At 39.7% G+C, this 16,740-nt stretch overlaps 1 protein-coding gene across 4 annotated transcripts in view; it reads left to right on the top strand.

Moving 5' to 3' along the window:
- Window positions 1-16,740, top strand: part of LOC129009628 (liprin-beta-1-like) — a 155,400-nt gene that overhangs the window by 30,228 nt on the left and 108,432 nt on the right. For 3 of the 4 annotated variants that reach the window (XM_054442894.2, XM_063672534.1, XM_054442895.2), the window contains 2 exons: window positions 871-1,091; window positions 2,726-2,818. The gene's annotated coding sequence lies outside the window, so the exon portion shown is untranslated. Of the gene's footprint in view, window positions 1-870; window positions 1,092-2,725; window positions 2,819-3,423; window positions 3,481-16,740 lie in introns of all 4 variants that reach the window. The other variant, XM_054442893.1, reaches the window with a different exon arrangement.

Consider the following 16,740-nt stretch of genomic DNA (forward strand, 5'->3'; position numbering starts at 1 on the left):
CTCCTCCTCCCCTTCCTCCTCCTCCTTCCTCTTCTTCTTCCTGCTTCTCCTCTTCTTCTTCCTTCTTTCTCTTCTTCCTTCCTCCTCCTCCTTCTTCTTCCTCTTCTTATTCTTTCTTCTTCCTCTTCCTCCTCCTTCTTCTTCTTCCTTCTTCTTCTGCTTCCTTCTTCCTCCTCCTCCTCCTGCTGCTGCTGCTTCTGCTGCTGCTGCTTTTTCTTCCTCTTCTTCCTCTTCTTCTTCCTTCTTCTTCTTCCTCCTTCTACTTCTTCATTCTTCTTTTTCTTCTCTCCCTCCCTTCCCTCTTCTTTCTCTTTCATTCTTTATCTCTCTTTCTTTCTTTTTCCTTCCTTCCTTCCTTCTTTCCTTCCTTCCCTCTTTCTTTTCTTTTCTTTTCTTTCTATCTTTTCTTTCAAAGTGTGCTCTTGCTATGTTGCCTGGGCTGGACTCAAACACTAGGCTCAAGTGATTCTCCCACCTCAGCCTGCCAAGGTTGTACTCCAACGGTAGTTTTTTGTTTGTTCCTAGTGGGCCATCACGTACAGCTACTTTTACTTATACTTACTTTTTAGTATGATGAAAACTCAAAAAATATAATGGTTCATGTTTATAAATATTTTTTGTATTCAGTCCTGGCTGGGCCAAATAATTAGAGCTCTGTGCTGAGGGAGGGATTGAATATACTCAGTGCTTCTTAGTCAATGTGAATTTCTGTGGAGCACATTTAGGCAATGCTTATTTTCTCATAATGCTCCCCCCATCTTCCCCCTTTTTTTCATTTTACATATTGTTTTGAATTGGATTTCATAGAACATAGGTATTTTTTTCTTCTTTTTAAACTGTTCTATTAATTTTCTCCTTTCTTATTCCTAGCCAAGAGCCTTGATCCAGGTGAAGCGTGTAAACCTTGCACATGGAATTCCCAGCAAAGAAGCTGTGGGGATCAGGACAGGACCTGGGAAGTGACTGACTTACAGAAACCCGCCATGTCTTGTTCTCTGCTGGAGACCTCTGCTTCTCCATCTTGTGAACATCCGCAGGCCCCCTGCACCGTAATCTTGCCCTCTTACTGTTGACTCAGTCCTCATGGAAGTGTAGGTGCCCTTCCTTCTGCTCATGACGTTCCAGGGCAGGAGATGAGGGGGCTGAGTAGGGAAGAAGAGAAGGCCCAGCTCCTGTCTGCTCAGACCTGGGCTGACCTCTGCCCTGGGACTCAGGCTGGGACTTGTATTTTACCATAAAGGCCCTATAACAAGTGGTGGTTGGATTTTGGTGTTAGATCAGCTGTGTTGTGGACTGACTGAGATTTTCTGCACTAGCTTTTAATCTAATTGTTACTTGGTTACACTGATTGTTTCAGCTCTTTCATAAGCAGCCCGAGGAACCACTTCCCCAAATAATCTTGGATCTAAGTCTGAAACAGATGAAAGTGAAATCGCTGTGCTCATGGCTGCACATCCACTCACTTCTGCCTCTGCTCTCAGAAGCACCTTAGGGTGGGATTCCTAGGAGCTCACTTTGAAAACTGCTCATTAACATGACTGTTTACTTTCAGAGCACATCCTAGTCTTAAAATTGAGCTTGCCTGTTTGTAGATAATAAATTGCTTAAAACTTGCTGGGATTGGTGTGTATATATAGGCCGTATATGAAGCCAGCGGTAGGAGAAAGCAGAATGGACAGATACTTACCCGATGTGATTTAATGGGGTGTTGAGAAATTCCATGATGAAAATCCATACCCCCATTCATTCCTGAAGTTCCATAGTCAGTAATGCATTTTATTTCACTGTTAAGCAACTGCCTTTTGTGAAGCTTTTTTTTTTTTTAAATAAAAATATCCTCATGAAGGATCTCCATTAAGTTGTTGCAACCTTGGAGCCGATCCTTTTGCTTCCTTACTTGATTAAACATCTGGGGTTAATGAATCCTCAAAAGGACAAATGGAAGGAAACAGCCACATCCATACGTCATAATTTTGTCTAGGACGGGCCCTGACTCTGTATGCATTTGTAAAACACATGTGGCAATATCTCTTGTATTTAACTGGGAGACACCTTGCTTTCTCCTTTGGGTGCAGGTAGTTCTGAGGTATTTGAAGAGAGAGCATCTCAAAAGGAAATTTTACTCTTCTTAAATATTCTTTTAGTACCAAAATATATTTTATTACTGTATCATGGTGAAGATGTATGTGCCCATATATACTAATGGGGATTTTCCCCTAAGCATGAGTTGTTTAAAAGAGATAAGAGAATCAGAAACTCAATTCAGAAACAGTATATGTATTTCTACATATTTTCTACAACTTGTTCCTGTTGGATAACAAAATAATAAATTGTGGGCATTTCTTATTTTTTTAATCTTAACAACAAAATATTGCAAAACCACGGTTCATTCATTTACTCAGCAAACATTCATAGAGTACCTACCATGTGCTACTTGGTTTCAGCAGAAAAAAATCAGTCATCAGGGAATATTTGAGGTTGTCCAGTAACTGAGGAAGGAAGGCAGAGAAGGGTGGAGTGCTAGATGGGGAAGAATGGAAGAAGGAGGATAAGAGAGAAAGGATGGATGGAAGGAAGTCCTTAACACATGTTTTGATGTTTTTAATTACACTCATGTTGATGTTCTTTGTTTATATAATAATTAGCCATTTGCTGCTTTTATTTTTTCTGGTGTGCTATAATTTGAAATCAGTTTTAACTTGTTTTTGTATTTGTTTCTTTTCAGTATAAAACAACTTGTGTGGATTAGCTTGCTAAATACATCCAAGATTTGAAGAACTGAAAAAAAAAATCAGTATTAAACCTGCTTTTTAAAAATGTAAGTGAAGTAACTTCTGGCCATGGTTCATTTCAGACCTCTGTAAAGCCTGCAATTACCTCTCAGTGTGTGTGAATTTTTTTCCAAGAGTAAAGTTAACTTGACTCTAGTGAGTCTACTCATTAAGTCTAGGAGTGTTTGTATCTGGTCGCCCTTTTAAAACCTGTAAATTCTAAGAGTAGTATGAATAACATAGGTGGCCGTAGGATTTAGATGCGGTGTGGCAGGCGATGAGCAAATCTTCATTTGGCACTGAGAAGGAAAACACAGAATTGGTAGAACATAAAATAAAAAGCACAGCCCTCTTCTGGAGTCCTTCATCGCTCTTCACCTCACAGACCATTTCACCACCTTATCTACACCAGCGAGAATTGCTAGTTGACTCATTAATGACCCAGGAGGCTTAGAATATGAGGTGTTGGTTTCTCACAGGCATATTTACCCAATTTCTCTTGCTCAGTAATAATAACTACTATTTATTGAGCTTCTACCAAGTGACAGGCATTTGATTAATTCGATTCCATGTTCGTTCTACAAATAGTGTTTCTGAATGCTTGCCGTGTACCAGGCATGGCCCTGACACTACTTATTACCTTATCTTCAAGGCACCCTTGCAGGGTAACAGTTAACACTTCAGTGATCTGGATGAGGCTACGAGAGAGGTAAGGAGCGTGCTGACGGTCACCTAGCTAGTGAATGTGAACTGTCTGACTTTCTCTGATTTGCCATATCCTAAAACGTGTTTAGATGCTCTTCCTGGCATGGATGTCAATAAGAGATTGGAACCTCCTGGATTGTGTTCATAAGACGAATGTGATCCTCATCCTTCTAAACCTTGGCTGGAGTCACAGAAAGCAAGGAAGTTAGAGAAACATCCTGTCACACAGCTTTGGTACCTGTGTGGGGAGCTAAGAGATCTGATGTCTAGTTCCAGTCCTTTAATGAATTTCCTCTGTGTTAGATAGCTATCTAATGTCCATGGGAAACAGTTGATCTTATGCCAACCAGGGGGCATGGACCAGATGCTCTCAAGAGTCTGTCTCAGTCAGCTCTTTGCTGAGGGACCTTATGCATGGAGGAAAGTGCACACATCGCTAAGTGGATAGCTTGATGGAATAGTTGTTACAAAATGGACACACTTCTGCAATCAGCACCTTGATTAATAGAAAATTACCAGCACCCCAGAGCCCTTCTCCCCTCATGCTCCAGGAGCAACCAATATCCCGTCTTGTGATGCCTTTGTTTAGTTTGTTTTTATGAATAGAATCATACATTGAATATTCTTTTGTGTCTAGCTTGTTTTACTTATTATGTTTGTGAAATCTACAATATTGTATGCAATACTTTTTTTGCATTCTCTTTGCTCTAATGCTATTCAATTGTATACCTATTTTACAGTTGCTGGACATTTACGTAGTCTCTTGCTTGGGCGTATTACTAATAGTGCTCCTATGAATGTGTTGTGCATATCTTTTCATGATGATCGTATTTTGTTTGTTCAGGGACTAAAGTCATTTTGATTCGGTGGCACTTTGGAATGATGTTGAACTTTAGGTAGCCAAGTGATTTGTCTGCTTCAATGTGATGTTCCAAGGTGCTTACTCAACAGGATCAGATGAAGACGTTTTCATAGGTTACTGTTGTAGGGTGTGGGCAGGTGGAAGCCCTCTCTGATATGTGAGTGGTGTAGTGGGGTTTATTGTCCTGGCAGAGAAGGGTCTCAGTTGCATGGTATAGGAAGGGACTATGTAGGGGAAGGGGAAATAGATCCAGAAAAGAGATGTGTGTGGATTCCCATAGAAACTGTCAGGATATCTTACCAATCAGATCAAGAACCTGGAAAAGTAAGAGCCCCAGGGAAGACTCAGCTTGTGAGACCTGACGTGCCTAGGGAGACGAATAGAGAAAGAAAAATTGAGGCAGGCCTGAGCCCAGAAGGAGCTCTCAAAGAATTTTATGAACAAATTCATTAAGCCTAACTTGTTTTAAGGAAGCTTTGAAAAACCAGTCCCTAAAAGTATGAATCTTGAGCCCAGAATGAACTTAAAAGTATAGAACTAGGAAAAAATGTATTTTCCCAAACAAATATGGGATGTGAGCATGTGGGCTTTGCCTTAAGACCTTTCTGCATTCAGATCACAATTCCACCACTTTGTCTCGTGACCTCTCTGGATCAGCTTCCACATCTGTAAAATGGGGATGGTAAAATCTCCACCTCTAAGATGCCCCCAAAATTTGCTGTAACAATTGACTACAATAGTGTTGGCATTATGCTTCAGGGCACATAGACCTAGCACTAAAAATGATAGTCATTTTATTTCTCATTCTTGTTACTAAGATCACCCATTTGTATCTGATACTTTATGAGAGTTTTCAGATCACTTTTTAAAAATATGAGACTTTGATTTTTTTTTTTTTTTTTTTTTGAGACGGAGTTTCACTCTTGTTGCCCAGGCTGGAGTGCAATGACGCGATCTTGGCTCACGGCAACCTCCGCCTCCTGGTTCGAGAGATTCTCCTGCCTCAGCCTCCCAAGTGGCTGGGATTACAGGCATGAGCCACCATGCTCAGCTAATTTTGTATTTTTAGTAGAGACGGGGTTTCTCCATTACGAACTTCTGACCTCATATGATCCACCCGCCTCGGCCTCCCAAGGTGCTGGGATTATAGCCATGAGCCGCCGCGCCCGGCCAAGACTTCAGTTTTTAATTTAAGTGTAGTGAATACTAACAAGAAAAGATTTTTTCTACTTGCCTCATCTTAGACTGAAACTCTGAGGAAGGATGAAGGGAGACATTTGTCATTGTGTCCTTGGCATGTCCCTCCCCAGGGTGAGTCAGTGAAGACACTCTTGGTTGTCTGAACTGGTTTACTTAGTTCACAAGAGACCAATGGAGCTGAGATTTGTGGAAAAATAGGGTCATTTTGCACAAAGGAAATTTGTAATTTTATACATTATACTCTTTTTTCCTTTTTAAAAAAAAAAAAAAAAAAAAGAAAGTCTCAGTTTGTTGCCCAGGCTGGGGTACAATGGTGCAATCCTTGCTCACTGCAGCCTTGAGCTTCTGGGCTCAAGTGATCCTCCCACCTCAGTCTCCTGAGTAGCTGGGACTACAGGTGTGTGCCACCATGCCCGGCTAGTTTTTAAATTTTTTGTAGAGACAGAGTCTTGTTTTATTGCCGAGGCTGGTCTTGAACTTCTGGCTTCAAGTGATCTTCCCACCTTGGCCTCCCACAGTGCTGAGATTATAAGCGTGAGCCACTGCCCCCAGCTGTACTTTCAGTCTTAGGTGTTCTGGCAAGTGGCAAGTATATGAAATTTCGTTTGCCTAAGAGTGCAAGCAACACCCTAGTCTCTCCTCTGTGCCAGTGGTCCTTGAGTTCATGGATGATAGTGGTGAATGCCGTCTGGTTATACCACTTTTGAGGCTGAATGGACTCAGGCACAAGAATGAGGTGGGAGCCCCTTGTCCAGCTTCATCTCTGTCTTCTCTTCATTAGGCCAAGGAAGGCTGTGGGACTGTATGGTTAGCTATTCACTCGGGCTTGCCTGTATCATCACTCCACCCTGTAGTGTGGTAGTTTGTAAGTAGGCAATTTGTAGCCACTGAGATAATGTCATCCCCAAAGAAAAGCATCTACTATGGATTTATCCTTTGAGCCTTTTTCTCTGTGCCCTTTTTGCAGTCTGTGTCACTTTCATTATTATGTGGGGATTGGGGCTTCCTATCTCCTGACTGTCTTTTGTGAACTAAACATTATTTTAGGGAATTCGTACTAAAATTCTAAAAGCACTGCTTGGGGATAGCAGTCTTATTTGGAATTGTGTCACATGTTGTTTGTTTTGTGCTTAATTCGTTCATGATAACTTGGACAATATAGAAATGATCTTGGTTTCATCATGTAACTCGCAAAATGTTTTCTTTTCCATTTTTTTTCTTTAGTGCTTTCTCCTTTTCCTACCAAATATCTAGGCTCACTTTTACCATCAGATAGAGATTTAGTTGGGCTTTTAGAACTCTCTCTTCAAGCAGATGCTTTGTGTGTGTGTGTGTGTGTATGTGTGTCTGTGTGTGTTTGTCTGTAGTTTGTGGGCTGTTAGCAGCTATTTGCTCATCTTGTCAAAGCCATAGCAGTCTTTTCATTCTCAGTTGCTTCGCTTTCTCCTCACCTCTTAGGAAATTGGCAGCCAATGACTTTGATTTTTTTTTTTCCTCTATGAGACAGATATGCTAGCGTGTAACTGTAGACAGAGGAAGAGTTTGCACATTTAGCAAATGATCACATAAGTGGTGTGTATATGTGTGTGTGCATACATGCAGGCTCTATAACTGAGCAAGTAGTCTTTTTTCTCTTAAGTCTCCATACATTTATACATTTAATTAGGAGGCCTAAGTGTCTATGATGGCTTTTAGATATGTAACCTCAACAGTTTTTTAAGAAGGGGGAAGAGTGTCCAAGACATTTTTTACTCCTATTTAGTGGATGTGTGGTTTAATGTTACGGTATTTTGGGGAAACCTGGGTTCTGACTCCATCATTTCAGTGAGCCATGGTTTCCCATTGCTTCAGGAGTAGAGAAATGGGGGAAGGCATTTCAATAGTTCTTCTAGGGTTTTTATGGTTTTAGGTCTAACGTTTAAGTCTTTAATCCATCTTGAATTAATTTTTGTATAAGGTGTAAGGAAGGGATCCAGTTTCAGCTTTCTACATATGGCTAGCCAGTTTTCCCAGCATCATTTATTAAATAGGGAATCCTTTCCCCATTGCTTGTTTTTCTCAGGTTTGTCAAAGATCAGGTAGTTGTAGATATGTGGCGTTATTTCTGAGGGCTCTGTTCTGTTCCATTGATCTATATCTCTGTTTTGGTACCAGTACCATGCTGTTTTGGTTACTGTAGCCTTGTGGTATAGTTTGAAGTCAGGTAGCGTGATCCCTCCAGCTTTGTTCTTTTGGCTTAGGATTGACTTGGCGATGTGGGCTCTTTTTTGGTTCCATATGAACTTTAAAGTAGTTTTTTCCAATTCTGTGAAGAAAGTCATTGGTAGCTTGATGGGGATGGCATTGAATCTATAAATTACCTTGGGCAGTATGGCCATTTTCACGATATTGATTCTTCCTACCCATGAGCATGGAATGTTCTTCCATTTGTTTGTATCCTCTTATATTTCATTGAGCAGTGGTTTGTAGTTCTCCTTGAAGAGGTCCTTCATGTCCCTTGTAAGTTGGATTCCTAGGTATTTTATTCTCTTTGAAGCAATTGTGAATGGGAGTTCACTCATGATTTGTCTCTCTGTCTGTTATTGGTGTCTAAGAATGCTTGTGATTTTTGTACACTGATTTTGTATTTAGCAGTAGCTCAAGGCTGTGTGCATCATAATCAAAGAAATGAGATTGGGTTCCCTGGGTGTGGTCTGCATTCCTTCTGTACCGTAGTGCTGTTCTAGTCTCCTGGACAAATCACAGCTCAGAGCTGCTTCAGCCAAGAGGAGACTTAAATTAGGGATGTGCAATTTACAGCCGTTGTAGCAGGATCCATTTAGTCTCTAGGCAGAAGATAACATGTGCTATCACTGTAGAAATTATAGCAGCTTTCCGATTGAAATAGCCCTGAGAGTTTCTTGTGACTATTACCTTGAGCTGAGGTGTAATCCCTTACCAGTGGTAGAATGCTAACTATAATACAACAGTTAATTGTCTTCTGTGTTCTCATTTGTGGTTCAGAACACAAATTGTTACTGTTCCATCAGCTTTTCTTGTTTGTCGTTTGTTTTTTACCTAATTCCTTTCCTGTTTAATAGTAGTTATATGCTTGGCTTGACATAATTAGGCTATTTGGTACTGTGATATTAAGATATTTTAGAGGAAAAGGTCATCAGCTGTCTTTCTGGACTATTCTGGGCATTTTGTACTCTTTTTAGATCTAACTCTTCTTTTTTTTAATTTTACTTTAAGTTCTTGGATACATGTATAGAACATGCAGGTTTGTTACATAGGTATGAATGTGCCATATTGGTTTGCTGCACCTATCAACTCATCATCTAGGTTTTAAGCCCCGCATGTATTAGGTATTTGTCCTAATGCTCTCCCTCCCTTTTCCCCCCCACTCCATGAAACGCCCCAGTGTGTGATGTTCCCATCCCTGTGTCTGTGTGTTCTCACTGTTCAACTCCAAATTATGAGTGAGAACATGCAGTGTTTGTTTTTCTGTTTCTGTGTTAGTTTGCTGAGGATGATGGTTTCCAGCTTCATCCATGTCCCTGCAAAGAACATAAACTCATTCTTTTTTTATGGCTGCATAGTATTCCATGGTGTATATGTGCCACATTTTCTTTATCCAGTCTATCATTGATGGGCATTTGGATTGGTTCTAAGTCTTTGCTATTGTAAACAGTGCTGCAATAAATATAACGTATGGGTGTGTCTTTATAGTAGAATGATTTATAATCCTTTGAGTATATACCCAGTTATGGGATTGCTGGGTCAAATGGTATTTCTGGTTCTAGATCCTTGAGGAATCACCACACTGTCTTCCACAATGGTTGAACTAATTTACACTCCCACCAACAATGTAAAAACATTTCTATTTCTCCACATCCTCTCCAGCGTCTGTCATTTCCAGACTTTTTAATGATCGCCATTCTAACTGGCATGCGATGGTATCTTATTGTGGTTTTGATTTGCATTTCTCTAATGACCAGTGATGATGAGCTTTTTTTCATATATTTATTGGCCACATAAATGTCTTCTTTTGAGAAGTGTCTTTTCATATACTTTGTCCACTTTTTGATGGGGTTGTTTGGTTTTTTTCTTGTAAATGTGTTTAAGTTTCTTGTAGATTCTGGATGTTAGACCTTTGTCAGATGGATAGATTGCAAAAATTTTCTCCCATTCTGTAGGTTGCCTGTACACTCTGATGATAGTTTCTTTTGCTGAGCAGAAGCTCTTTAGTTTAATTAGATCCCATTTGTCAATTTTGGCTTTTGTTGTAATTGCTTTTGGTGTTTTATTCATTAAGTCTTTGCCCATGCCTATGTCCTGAATGGTACTGCCTAGGTTTTCTTCTAGGGTTTTTATATTTTTAGGTCTTACGTTTAAGTCTTTAATCCATCTTGAGTTAATTTTTGTATAAGGTGTAAGGAAGGGGTCCAGTTTCTGTTTTCTGCATATGGGTAGCCAGTTTTCCCAGCACTGTGTATTAAATAGGGAATCCTTTCCCCATGGCTTGTTTTTGTCAGATTTGTCAAAGATCAGGTGATTGTAGACGTGTGGTGTTATTTCTGAGGCCTCTGTTCTGTTCCATTGGTCTCTGTATCTGTTTTGGTACCAGTACCATGCTGTTTTGGTTACTGTAACCTTGTAGTATAGTTTGAAGTCAGGTAGCATGATGCCTCCAGCTTTGTTCTTTTTGCTTAGGATTGTCTTGGCTATACAGACTCTATTTTGGTTCCATATGAAATTTAAAGTAGTTTTTTTTTTTTTATCTAGTTCTGTGAAGAAAGTCAATGGTAGCTTGATGGGGATAGCATTGAATCTATAAATTACTTTGGGCAATATGGCCATTTTCTTGATATTGATTCTTCCTATCCATGAGCATGGATTTTTTTTCCATTTGTTTGTGTCCTCTCTTATTTCCTTGATCAGTGGTTTGTAGTTCTCCTTGAAGAGATCCTTCATGTCCCTTGTAAGTTGTATTCCTAGATATTTTATTTTCTCTGTAGCAATTGTGAATGAGAGTTCACTCACGATTTGGTTCTCTGCTTGTCTATTTTTGTTGTATAGGAATGCTTGTGGTTTTTGTACATTGATTTTGTATCCTGAGACTTTGCTGAAATTGTTTATCAGCTTAAGGAGTTTTTGGGCTGAGACAATGGGGTTTTCTAAATATGCAATCATGTCATCTGCAAACAGAGACGTTTTGACTTCCTCTTTTCCTGTTTGAATATCCCTTATTTCTTTCTCTTTCCTGATTGCTCTGGTCAGAACTTCCAGTACTATGTTGAATAAGAATGGTGAGAGAGGGCATCCTTGTCTTGTGCCAGTTTTCAAAGGGAATACTTCCAGCTTTTGCCCATTCAGTATGATACTGGCTATGGGTTTGTCATAAATAGCTCCTATTATTTTGAGATATGTTCCAACAATACCTACTTCATTGAGAGTTTTTAGCATGAAGAGGTGTTGAATTTTATCGAAGGCCGTTTCTGCAACTATTGAGATAATCATGTGGCTTTTGTCGTTGGTTCTGTTTAAGTGATGGATTATGTTTACTGATTTGCATGTGTTGAACCAGCTTTGCATCCCAGGGATGAAGCCGACTTCATCATGGATAAGCTTTTGATTTGCTGTTGGATTTGGTTTGCCAGTATTTTATGAGGATTTTTGCGTTGATGTTCATCAGGGATATTGGCCTGAATTTTGTGTGTGTATGTGTGTGTGTGTGTGTCTACCAGATTTTGGTATCAGGATGATGCTGGCCTCATAAAATGAGTTAGGGAGGAGTCCCTCATTTTCTACTGTTTGGAATAGTTTCAGAAGGAATGATACCTCCTCTTCTTTGTACCTCTGGTAGAATTTGACTGTGAATCCATCTGGTCCTGGGCTTTTTTGGTTGGTAGGCTATTAATTACTGCCTCAATTTCAGAACTTGTTGTTGGTCTATTCAGGGATCGACTTTTTCCTGGTTTAGTCTTGGGAGGGTGTAAGTGTCCAGGAATTTATCCATTTCTTCTAGATCTTCTAGTTTATTTGTGTAGAGGTGTTTATGGTATTCTCTGATGGTAGTTTGTATTTTTGTGGGATCAGTGGCGATATCCCCTTTATCATTTTTTGTTGTATCTATTTGATTGTTCTCTCTTTTCTTCATTATTAGTCTGGCTAACGGTCTATTTTGTTAATTTTTTCAAAAAACCAACTCCTTGAGGCCACGATTTCGAGACCAGCCTGGCCAACATGGTGAAACCCTGTCTCTACTAAAAATGTAAAAATTAGCCTGTGTGGTTGCGCATGCCTGTAGTCCCAGCTACTTGGGACACTGAGGCATGAGAATCGCTTGAACCCAGGAGGTGGAGGTTGCAGTGAGCAGAGATCATGCCACTGCACCCCAGCCTAGGCTACAGAGTGAGACTGTCTGAACAACAGAAGACTATATAGAGCACACTCTCACTCTCAGAAGTCCCCCAGAATGCACAATACATTATACAGTGACTATGCCTGTTCTTGTTAGTTTGGAAGAAGCAGAACAATCTGTCACTGCTCAAAATAAAAGAAAATGTCAAAACAATTTGAATAAATTATTAGCATTATAAGTGTCAGGCTGTTCTTGATTTGTGAGAAACAGAAACTTACTATGTTTTGAAGGTAGACATGAGATATTCAGGCTTTGAAACTTGCAAACATTTCAAAGGACAGAGGACCTACTTCCCCGTTTGGCAAAAATTATTCTTTTTAATCTCAGCAAAAGCTAGATAAACTCCTGAAATCTTACGTGTTCTGGAAAAATACCTCGATGCTAGTCTGCTTTCAACTGAACCAATTTGGCTTTTTATAGTTAGGACTTGAAGGATGAATATTTACCAATCTATGAGACTGAAAATTCTTTGCAGCCAGCTGTGAACCCAAAGGCAGGTGCCAGGATGAATGAATGAATCCAGATTAAAGAATTGCCCAGTTTATATCACTTGAGAAATCAAATTATTATCTAAGTTTTGTTTAGAGTAAATGTTTAATGTTTTAAATATATATATATATACCTCATAAGCTATTACTGTCGTACAAATATAGCAGATATAATACTTTAATAGAGATCTGTACTACCTACTTACTAGAACTTTTTTTTATATTTTCCCCATCCTTGCTTTCTCATTTTCTCTTTCTCTCTTTTTTCCTGGACTAATTGAAAGTAAGTTGCAGATATCAATTGACACCTCTATCCTTAAATATTTCAGCCTAAATTTCCTAAGAACCCAGGACATTCTCCTACATAGCCATATATTCTCATTATACCCAGCAAATATTCAATCATATTATCTAATGTACGCTCCACATTCAGAAAAAAAAATGCCCTTTACCATAGTTTTTGTTTTACTTTTGGTTTTGATCAAAGATTCCATCAAAAATGGCTCACGCCTGTAATCCCAGCACTTTAGGAGGCCGAGGTGGGCGGATCACCTGAGGTCAGGAGTTCGAGACCAGCCTGACCAACATGGAGAAACCCTGTCTCTACTAAAAATACAAAATTAGCCGGGTGTGATGGCACATGCCTGTAATCCCAGCACTTTGGGAGGCCGAGGCGGGTGGATCACAAGGTCAGGAGATCGAGACCATCCTGGCTAACAAGGTGAAACCCCATCTCTACTGAAAATACAAAAAATTAGCGGGGTGTGGTGGCAGGTGCCTGTAGTCCCAGCTACTCGGGAGGCTGAGGCAGGAGAATGGCGTGAACCTGGGAGGCGGAGCTTGCAGTGAGCCGAGATTGTGCCGCTGCACTCCAGCCTGGGTAACAGAGCAAGACTCTGTCTCAAAAAAAAAAAAATTACAAAGAGCAATTGGTTGTCATGTTTCTTTCATCTCTTTTTTGAACTCTTTTGTCTCCCTGTCTTTTTTGTGTTTTATTTTGAGTTGTATGATGTTAACATGTTTTAAAAGTCAAAGACAGTTGTCTGGTAAAATGTCCTGTAGTCTAGATTCATCTAACTGTTGGTGTCCTCATAATTAGATTCAAATTAAACATTGCTAGCAAGTGTACATTGCTTCTCTTCAGAAGGTGCATGATATTAGCTAGGCTAAGTTTAATCACTTGGCTAAGTTGGTGTTGACCAGACCTTTCCATTGTAAAGGTGCCTAATCCTCTTGATAACTAAGAAGGCACCTGTGGGGTAATCTTAGAGACCATGTGCATATTTTTTTCCCTGACAGTGATTCACCCAATGGTTTTAGCATCTATTTTTGATCCTTATATGAATCAATTATTAAGTTGCTGGTTGCAATATGGTACTAACTTGATTTCTAAAGTCATTTTACTGAAGAAAAATTCTCCTTTCCATCTCCATGTCCTGCTTGGGGAAAATCTTGGCCCCAAAGATGCATGACAAAAGGATTGATGAAAGTGAAACTTAAAAACAACTATCCAAACACACATTAACTATGAAGATGTTTGAAGGGTTTTCTTTTCCTTTCTCAGTGGGTATGCAGGAAACCTGTATCTTAGAATGAGAGCTCTTTATTTTAGAGATTTATACTTAAAATAATCTTTATTGATGCAGATGAGGAAAAACTAAATAAATTGCCATTCTGATCAGTGCCACAATCTGAAAAGCTATGATGTATACCATACCATTTGAAAATGTCTTAGAAGTAGTTCCTTATAAAGCATATTATATTGAAATCAAAGGGGCATTAAAACCATGGAATTCCTTTGAAAGGTGGGATAAAGCAGAAATTGTTTTGTCTTGGTACTTCTTGATCTAGGCTAATAATGCTTTGGAGGAATTTGTCCTGAGGCTTTTTACTCATTCTGCTCATGACTGGCTCACTTAGTAAGTGTTATCTGATGAAGATCTTCTTTCACTTCTGGAAGTACAGCGTTATTCTATTTTTTTGAGGTATTAGTGGGCAGCAGGAAAAGATCGACTCTAGGCATTGCAATGTAAAACCCACCCGTCCATCTTGAAATTGGTGATGTCCTGCATGCTATATAAGTTCTCCCACTTGCAATTTATAATGAGGAGACATATTTTTGAAGCAATTAACTGTTCCTTTTAAGTCAACAAAATTGTTCTTTATTATTGGAGTAAGGACTTTAGCACTCTCCAGGAAATCATTTATAATTTGCTTCATTTTTCTTTTGTTTCATAAGAGGATTTTAGACACTATCCTTGTGGTCAGTTAGACCTGGACCCATGCATCCTCTTGAGCCGTGAATTTGCTAGTCTCAATCTCCTGGGCTTAAGTGATCCTTGAGCCTTGGCCTCCCAAAGTGTTGAGATTATAGGCATGAGCCACCTTGCCTGGCTGATAACATATTTGAAACTATAATGAAGAGATACTGAGATTATTTCCTATTTTAAAATACTTTGTCCTGCTTTCTAATATATAGCATGACAGTCAACCTCAAAGGGTATGGAAAGCTTACTTTATTGTAAAGACTTGCAAAGAACACTGCTTAAATTTTAGGGACAGGTTCATACCTGCCAAGCAGGTTTATAAAACACTGATGAATAAACACAAGTTTGTCAGAAATCTTACTAAATAACAGTGCATCTTATTCAGTGTAGACAGTCTTCTAAAGTATTTTGGTTGAGTTTTTCTTAGAGCTTAATAACTAGACTAAGAATTAAAATAATAAAACTGGTTTCAAGTCTCTTGAGAGTAAGATATGTCATCTTTCAGGCCTATCATAGTGTCTAGTCTAAAGCAACAGTAAGGCTCCAGTATATTTGTTTGATTAAATTTTCAATTTAGTTTCTAAATTCCTTTAGTCTTATTAGATTTCTCAATCGATAGGTTGCCATCTCACTTGACGTCTACTTGATGGCCATGTTCTCTTCTTGTCTGCCTCCCTTTTCATTCCTATTCTTGATCCTACTGACCAGTCACTTTTGACTTAAAGAATAGCAACTCTTTAAGCTGTTGTATTTGACTTTTTAAAAATTATATAGACAGGATGTATTAAAAACATTTAAAGAATTACATAAAGAGAGCTAGATTACTCAGTACTAAACACTGTGTTAGGATTTTGGTTTTTCGTTGTTTTTTTTTGAGATGGAGTCTCGCTCCATCGCCCAGGCTGGAGTGCAATGGTGCTGTCTCAGCTCCCTGCAACCTCTGCCTCCTGGGTTCAAATGATCCGCCTGCCTCAGCCTCCTGAGTATCTGGGATTACAGGCACCTGCCACCACACATGGCTAATTTTTGTATTTTTAGTAGAGACAACATTTCACCATGTTGCCCAGGCTGGTCTCAAACTCCTGACCTCAAGTGATCTACCCACCTCGGCCTCCCAAAGTGCTGGGATTACAGGCATGAGCCACCGCAACTGGCCCACTGTGTTAGGATTTGAAATAAAAGGAACTAAGAGCTGGTGCTTGTCCTTGAGAGCTCACAGTCTACAGGTAAAATAGATCTATAAAGAGAGCCGAAAAGTACAGGTCATGGCAAGAAGGTGGCAGGGCAGGGACTAGGGGACAGCTAAAGAGGGTCATGATTCTTTACCTGAGGGATCAATATAGTCCCATAGAAACCCTAGAGCAGGATCTTTAAGGATGAGTTTCCCAGGCAGTCAGGGAATGCAGAGGGAAATCCCTATGGTTTTGTGTGTTGGCTGCAGTGAGGAGCAAGAGGGTCCCCTTGGGGAACTTGGTGAGTATAGATTTTAGAAAGGTTTGGGAGAAGGGCAAGGCATGGAAGATGTTACTAGATGTGGTAGACATGCCAAGTTTGGGAAGGAGGTGTATGGGTTGGATCTAGACAGAAGCGCATATAAGTCGGGGAACAGGTGTGGTGATAGTACGCCAAATCTTGGTGAAGTCAAAGAGCAGGCAAAGGTGGGGGAGTGTGTTCAAGTGAGTTGTGGGTTGGGCAGGTGTTCTCAGGGAGGCAGACGAAATGAGAGGTCTTGGGGTGTGACCTTGAGCATATATTCCTAAAAGGGCCCTATTTTTTATCTCCTCCCTCCTACTGTACTGTCTTTCCTGGGCCATATTCATCACACTGTCTTTCACATGCATTTTTAACCTGTCAAGATCTCATACCTCCATTCCATACTAATTAAAGTCAGTTAAAGTCCTCCACCTTAAATAATCTCATTTGTAACTCAAAGAATCTCATACAGGAAACCTTTTACAACCAACCTCCCCATGCTGAATGGGTTATTTTTTTCATTAGAACTCAGCGTTTACTCATTACAGAGTATTATCACTCATACCCT

This window comes from Pongo pygmaeus, chromosome 10 (assembly GCF_028885625.2).
Source record: "Pongo pygmaeus isolate AG05252 chromosome 10, NHGRI_mPonPyg2-v2.0_pri, whole genome shotgun sequence".
NCBI lineage: Eukaryota > Metazoa > Chordata > Mammalia > Primates > Hominidae > Pongo > Pongo pygmaeus.